Here is an 8,432-nt window from a genome sequence, read left to right on the forward strand (position 1 = left end):
AAATGTGACCCCGCTCCCCCAGTTTTGCCCCCTAGACTTTCCAGTCACGGGGCTTCCGTCTGTGCATGCTTGGTTTTGTCTTTCTAAATCGTTTGCATGCCTTCGCGAGAAATTACGAGGTTGCACACTACCCATGTAACCAGGCTTAAGGGCTGTCTTGTAAGCATCTTGGTCTGCTCTTGTTTAGGCGCTAGGCTGTGTCCGACTCTTTTGTGACCACATGGTGACTCTCATCAAAGAAAAATACAAGGCACGGAGCTGGTCTCAGGCAATTTAGACATCTGTCTCTCTCTGTTTCTCCCTTTCTAGAGCCACGCGGGCTCTTGTCCAGCTTCTCTAAGGGTGTGGTCTCTGTGAATACTTCCAGAATTTCTAGGTAGGAAGGGTTAGGGGCAACCATCTGTGGTGGTTGTAGAAGGAGTGTCAGGTTTCTGAACAGAGGCCGCGAGCAGGCTCTTTTAAATTAGATACCATAAGACTTCCCTGGTGGCTCAGTGGTAAAGACTTTGCCTGCCAATTCAGGAGACACAGGTTCGATCCCTGGTCCGGAAAGATCCCTGGTCTGTGAAGGTCCCACATGCTGTGGAACACCCAAGTCCACGCACCACAACTGTTGAGGCTTTGCACTCTAGAACATGTGCTCTGCATTGAGAGAAGCCCCCCAATGCGAAGCCCGCACACACAGCCCAACTAGAGAGTGGCCCCCACTCACTGCAACTAGAGAAAAGCCCGCGCAGCAGTGCAGCAACAAAGACAGAACAGCCAAAAATAAATAAATAAATTAAAAAATGAATTAGATACTATATTAGTTTTGGATGAGATGATGTTGGGGGTTGGTTAAAACACCCAGAGGTTCACTCTCATGCATCCCCGTCCCCTGGCCTGTCTGTGAGCATCCCGGCAGATGGTGCCATGTGACTTTCAGCGTCCTGATTCCAAGGTCCTGTGCCAGGGAGCATAGTTGCCCCAGCCTCTGCTTTCACTGGGTAAAAAGCATCAGTCCTCAACTTGTTGCTAATAATTCCCCTCTGCTCCTGCCAGTGTTTCAGTCCCAGTCAAAGATATTGCAAGTGAACAGCTTTCTATACTGGAGAAAACTTGAGGCCTTGTACCATCCCAGATGTTATCTTATCACCTTGGTATTTCTTTCTTGTACATGTGAAAGACAAATCATGTATCCTGACTTCACATGAAAAGGAAAACAAAAGCACCCCGTTGGTAAAAGCCTTCCTCAAATCCCCTGAACCAGACATCCCCTATTTCCTTTGCTTAAGCTCATTTCCTGACAGCCAGCCTTATGCCTTTCTGAACTCTTCTGTGGTCATTTACTTAAAAACAAGCAGTTCTGCGAACCTCCTCTTTACTTGCTGACATCATCTCTGGAAAGCAGTTTCTTAGAGTTTTCATCTGTGTAAGTGCTTTGATGTGATTAAAGTTTATAGACACATGCACACCTCTATAATTTCAAGAGTAACTATTCATTACTACTTTAAAAAGCCTGGAAATAGAATTCTCTGAAACATTGTCTATACCTTTTTATTTTCAGATTTTATGCTTAAACGACAGCAAAATTAAGCTGCCCACTTACTGGAAGGAAACTGTTTTGTTTCCTCTGTAGCTTCTGAGAGGAAAGCAGACTGATTTTTTTTTTTTAGTGCATAAAAATATTTCTCTGCGTACTTTCTTTTTTTCTTTCTTTGTCATGTTTTCTATTTCAATCATTTACCTAAACTCGTTTCTTATAAGACAACGTCATACAGAGCTAACTTTTCTGGGTTTTCTCTTATTTATTTTTCTCTAAATAAAATGAGATTCTCCTCCCGCCTTCTGTCTGCAGTCTAGGCCAAACTGTGCATGCTATCCTTAAAAAACAAAACAAAACAAAACCGCACACACAGACTACAGCTCTGGCTGGGTTCCAGGACTCCATTAGGCAGACAATGGGCGGCCCCAGCGGCAAGCAGTGGGGCGGGAGGAAGCCTGCCTTGCCCTCTTTGGGATGTTGGGTCAACAGCAGGTTGAGTCTGGGAATGGGGTGAATTGATTGTATTGCAAATGGTGGTGATAAATGTCCGACTGGGCCTGTTCTGCTCTTACGTGCATTCAAGATCAGTTACATTTGCTAGTGCTAGTTTTCTAAAAATCCATTTTACCAGTTTATTTTTTTCCCCTCTGAGAACAATTTAAATAAAACTATGACCAATTTTGGAATAACTACAGCCGAGCAAGAAATGACTTAGTGGGAAGCTAAAAATAGATATCTTCCTTTAGATTCTTTTTTTTATTTGTTTATTTCCAAAAGACTTGCCAGTACACTTGGCATTAGAGTCTAAACACAAAATTGGTCAAATAAACAATAAAAAGTTCAAGGATTAGCAGTTTTTTGCATAGAAAATTTTGCCCTTTTTGTATTTGGATTTCTGAATTCTTGTAGCCTGTCAGCAGTTTTTAAACTTTGCAAGAAAGGACCGTGTGCATGTGTTAGTCACTCAGTTATGTCCAACTCTTTGTGACCCCATAGATTGTAGCCCACCAGGCTCCTCTGTCCATGGAATTCTCCAGACAAGAGTACTGAAGTGGGTAACCATTCCCTTCTTCAAAGGATCTTCCTGACCCAGGGATTGAGCCTGGGTCTACCTGCATTGCAGGCGGATTCGTCTGAGCTGAGACTAATATATAATAAATGTACAAGTCTAAAGTTGTATTTTTGAGAGGGTATTTTAATTTTAAAAACAACTAACGCATATATAACTCAGTTTACCATGTGTCATTCCTGTTATTCCTTCAAACAACCCCCAGATTTCCCAGATTATGCAATCCATGAAGGTGGGGATCTTGGATTACTAATCGTAGTAGCCACAGATCACTGGAGAAGTCTGAATTCCCAGCCATGATACAAAATCTTCTCGGAGAGGGAAAGGGGGAGGAAATAACCTACTTGTTGAAATACAGCATGGGAGGCTGTGCTGGTGCTTTAAATGCATAATGTGATTTCATAGCAGCGCTGCTCCCCTACCCCAGAGTTAGACATTTTCATCCCATTTTACAAATGAGTAAACCGAGTCTCAATGAAGAACCACTCATTCTTCTCAAACATGCTTTTTTTCATTTTCACTCTAAGCCACAACACCACAAAAATTATATGCTTTAAAGCTGCACAGCTTCTAACTGACAGACCTAGGACATCCATCCCACGTGTAGTGTCTCCAAGTACAGCCTTCTTCCCACCAAGGTCACCTGTTTACCGTTTTGTGTGTGTGTGTGTGTGTGTGTGTGTGTGTGTGTGTGTGTGTTTTAACCTGCCTTTTGCAAACACTGAAAGATAGGGAGATATCATAAGACAGGACTAGAATAGACAGAATTTAGGTTTTGCCTTGGGAGATTTGCTGAGGGTCTGGAGGGAAGACTCACATCCTCCCTGCAAGGTTAGAAAGGGCAGGCGAACAGTATAAAGTCCCCAGATTGGCACAGCGAGGTGGATCCAGATCCTGTCTTTTATGATCATCCTATTTTTGTTCATGCCTTTCCTACTGCCCATGGGGGTGTCCCACGTGGTGCTAGTGGTAAAGAACCCACCTACCAATGCAGGAGACATGAGAGAGGCGGGTTTGATTCCTGGGTTGGAAAGACCATCCCCTGGAGGAGGGCTTGGCAACCTACTCCAGTATTCTTGCCTGGAGAATCTCATGGACAGAGGAGCCTGGCGGGCTACAGTCTGTGGGGTCACAAAGAGTCGGACACGACTGAAGTGACTTAGCATGCATGCACTACTGCCTTTTCCCTATTGGGGAAATGCTCATTGTTTGAGCTTTACTATTTTGTCACCCTCCTCCTCTCTCTTCTTCTTACCATTAAAGTGTCCACCCCAACGTTTTACAGAAAATTAGGACCTGCTGGCTTGATCATGAAGAATAAGGGTGAACATCTGCAAGAAAGATTGAAGGTCTAGGGCATCAACAACTGTGTTAACTTGGGTATACTGAGTTTCAATATAAAGATGTCCTGGTAACTTTGCAAAAACATCCCTTCTAGGTTATTTCTATCATGTGAACATGAGTCAGACCAGGGAGAAGGCAGTGCTGATACATTAGGAAGAAAACATTGAGCGTGGGATAGAGGCAGACTGTGTTTTCTGTGGGGCTTGCCTGGTGGCTCAGACGCTAGAGTCTGCCTGCAATGCAGGAGACGTGGGTTTGATCCCTGGGTTGGGAAGATCTCCTGGAGGAGGGCATGGCAACCCACTCTAATATTCTTGCCTGGGGAATCCCCATGGACAGAGGAGCCTGGCCAGCTACAGTCCATGGGGTTGCAAAGAGTTGGACAGGACTGATCGACTAAGCACATGTTTTCTGTGAGTAAACAGGTGTCTGGGTGACCTGAGGAAAAAAATTAACAAAATTTTAAACACAACTTTCACTAAGCTTTGAACTTAGACAGAAGTTAGACTTGGCTGATTAAAAAGGAACAAAAGGAATACTCTAGTTTTCTTCTGCATAATTGTTTTTAAAGGAAATATACTGAAAAATCTCAAATTCTTAATGCACGCTTTTTTTTTGTTTCTATTCCTTTAGAGTTTAAAATGTTTCATTCTGGCCACAGATTTGATCTAAAATATTTGTGATTGTGGATTTTCTGTTTTGGATTTTAAGAGAAATTATCTAATACTAATTGGAGTCACAGAGAATTTTTGGTTCCTTCTTTTTTTAAAAAAAAAAAAAAAACAAAACCTAAGAGAGTGAGTGAAAAGTAAAAGGTTTGCATTTGGTCTTCACTTAGAATGTTTTTCTTTTTTTTTTTCCCTTATCAAAGGATGACAGGTTCTCCAGCCACACCCAGGATGTCTCTTAAAAATATTGATAAAGCTGTCACTACAGACACATTCTTAGGTGAAGGGAAATCAACACATTACTAGTGTTAGAAGTTTGTTTTTTTATAGAAAAAAATATCTTTTCTTTGAGTACAAGGTCTAACAAAATATTCGAAAGTGAGTACACATAATAGCATTGATAGAAACTTTTAAAAGCCATAACAATTTTTACTGGACTTTGCCAAACTCCTCTGAGACATTGTGACTCCCACAAGTAGATTAATTGGGTGGAGAAGTTTATAGACCATATTTTGGTGGAGTAAAAAATGTTATTAAAGTGTGTACAGTTATTCAAAGTCAAGTCTTCTGAAGCATCTACTATTACTAGATTATAAAACAAGTATAGATTAAAAAAAATGTGCCTCTAAATTTACCAGCAACTGCCATTGCCTGGAGGTTCTGAAAGGAAGGTTTTAAACCAGTGGAGGCACAACTGGTTAGTAGTTGCTTATTACCTAATTATCATTTCTTTATTTTAGCATCAAAAGAGTACATGAATCTAACCTGTATGCATTTCAGTTGTTTATAGGCCTGCTCACACTCTTAAACTTCTTCAGTCAAACATTTTAATATTTTAACTTGTTATCATCAGAGTTCTCCAGAGAAATAGAACAAAAAGGATGTCTGTCTGTCGGTCTATCTATTTATGGCAGGATTTATTTATCTCAAGGAACTGGCTTACAGGATTACAGAGGTTGCCAGGTTCAGTATCTGCGGAATAAGTCGGCAGGCTGGAGATTCAGGGAAGAGATGAAGATGCAGCTCAAGTCTGAAGACAGTATTGAGGCAGAGCTCCCTCTTCTTGGGGAATCTCACTGTGTTTTCTTCAGGCCTCTATGGACTGGATGAGGCCTGGCCTTGTGATGGGGATGAATCTGCTTTACTCCCAGTCTTGTGTTGGATAGTCACTCAGTCGTGTCTGACTCTTTGTGGCCCCATAGACTGTAGCCCACCAGGCTCCTCTGTCCATGAAATTTCCCAAGCAAAAACACTGGAGCGAGTTGCCATCCCTTCTCTAGGGGATCTTCCCGACCCAGGGATGAAACCCTCATTTCTTAGGTCTCCTGCACTGGCAGCCAGATTCTTTACCACTAGCGCCACCAGGGAGGTCTCTACAAGTCTACTGATGTAAATATTAGCCTTATCAAAAGCATACCTTCACAGCAACCTTCAGATTTTTTTTTTCATTTATTTTTATTAGTTGGAGGCTAATTACTTTACAATATTGTAGTGGTTTTTGCCATACATTGACATGAATCAGCCATGGATTTACATGTGTTCCCCATCTCGATCCCCCCCCCCCACCTCCCTCTCCACCCGATCCCTCTGGGTCTTCCCAGTGCACCAGGCCTGAGCACTTGTCTCATGCATCCAACCTGGGCTGGCGATCTGTTTCACCCTAGATAATATACATGTTTTGATGCTGTTCTCTCAAAACATCCCACCCTCGCCTTCTCCCACAGAGTCCAAAATTCTGTTCTGTACATCTGTGTCTCTTTTTCTGTTTTGCATATAGGGTTATCATTAGCATCTTTCTAAATTCCATATATATGTGTTAGTATACTGTAATGGTCTTTATCTTTCTGGCTTACTTCACTCTGTATAATGGGCTCCAGTTTCATCCATCTCATTAGAACTGATTCAAATGAATTCTTTTTAACGGCTGAGTAATATTCCATGGTGTATATGTACCACAGCTTCCTAATCCATTCGTCTGCTGATGGGCATCTAGGTTGCTTCCATGTCCTGGCTATTATAAACAGTGCTGCAATGAACATTGGGGTGCACATGTCTCTTTCAGATCTGGTTTCCTCAGTGTGTATGCCCAAAAGTGGGATTGCTGGGTCATATGGCAGTTCTATGTCCAGTTTTTTAAGAAATCTCCACACTGTTTTCCATAGCGGCTGTACTAGTTTGCATTCCCACCAACAGTGTAAGAGGGTTCCCTTTTCTCCACACCCTCTCCAGCATTTATTGCTTGTAGACTTTTGGACAGCAGCCATTCTGACTGGTGTGTAATGGTACCTCATTGTGGTTTTGATTTGCATTTCTCTGATAATGAGTGATGTTGAGCATCTTTTCATGTGTTTGTTAGCCATCTGTATATCTTCTTTGGAGAAATCCCTGTTTAGTTCTTTGGCCCATTTTTTGATTGGGTCATTTATTTTTCTGGAATTGAGCTACAGTAGTTGCTTATATATTTTTGAGATTAATCCTTTGTCTGTTGCTTCGTTTGCTATTATTTTCTCCCAATCTGAGGGCTGTCTTTTCACCTTGCTTATAGTTTCCTTTGTTGTGCAAAAGCTTTTAAGTTTCATTAGGTCCCATTTGTGTATTTTTGCTTTTATTTCCAATATTCTGGGAGGTGGGTCATAGAGGATCCTGCTGTGATTTATGTTGGAGAGTAACAACCTTCATATTTGTGTTTTACCAAATATCTAGGTACTTTGGCCTAGCCAAATTGATACATAAAATTAACCATTGCACTTGGCAATTATAAAACCATCTATTTAACTTCTGAAATTAGATTTTCTGAAGAGAGAATGTATCAACATTATAATGGGAAATGGAGGAATTTTACACAGGTTCTATGGCAGATCATTTTGGCTGCCTGTCCAACAATTTTCTATTCTTAGAGTTGTCAGATTTGGCAAACATAGCTTGCCTAATTATATTTGAATTTCAGGAAAGCAATGAATAATTTTTAGTAAAAGAATATCCCACATTTTGTATGGGGCTTACTTATATTAAGTAAGTAATATTAGAACTTATATCACCAACCAGCTTGGTGGATACAGTTTTGGCCATTGAAATACAATTAGAAGTCAAATAATTGATATCTTCAATTTTGCTGTTTGATCTTTGTACTTTCTTACTTATTATGTCTAAACAAAAATACAGTGCCTGGAGGAGCTGAGGCCATCTTGGGAGTAGGAGAACAAGAAACAGGTATTAAAAACAGTAAGTGAAAGTGAGTCACTCAGTCGCATCTGACTCTTTGAGACTCCATGGACTGTAGTCCTCCAGGCTCCTCTGCCCATAGAATTCTCCAGGCAAGAATACTGGAGTGGGTAGCCATTGCAGTCTCCAGGGGATCTTACCGACCCAGGGATCCAACCCACGTCTCCCGCATTGCAGGCAGATTCTTTACCATCTGAGCCACCAGGGAAGCCCTAAAAATGGCAAAGCAAGAGAGAAAAAGAGCCTGCCTTCTTTATGAGATCCTGGGGTTGATACACCAGCCCTAAACTTCCCAGTTTAGCATTTCCTCTTATGTGAAAACAAACTTTTTTTTGCAGTAGCCATTGTAATTCCGTTTCTGTTACGCAAAACTACATAGAAGCCCAGAAATTACAGGTATCTGTGTAACCCTTGTAATCAAGGAATACTTGGGTTTGTTTCTATAACATATACCTTAATTTCCCCTCTTCTTGGCTATGAAAAACAATCCTTTTGTCTCCTGGATCCTGAGTAAATTTGGAGGGAAAATTTTCTGCAAGCCAGTCTTGAGGAAACAGGGTTTTTTCCCCCTTGTAGCCTGTGTACTTGTTTACACACATATGTG

The sequence above is a fragment of the Cervus canadensis genome, chromosome 3 (genome assembly GCF_019320065.1).
Source record: "Cervus canadensis isolate Bull #8, Minnesota chromosome 3, ASM1932006v1, whole genome shotgun sequence".
In the NCBI taxonomy this organism is placed as follows: Eukaryota; Metazoa; Chordata; class Mammalia; order Artiodactyla; family Cervidae; genus Cervus; species Cervus canadensis.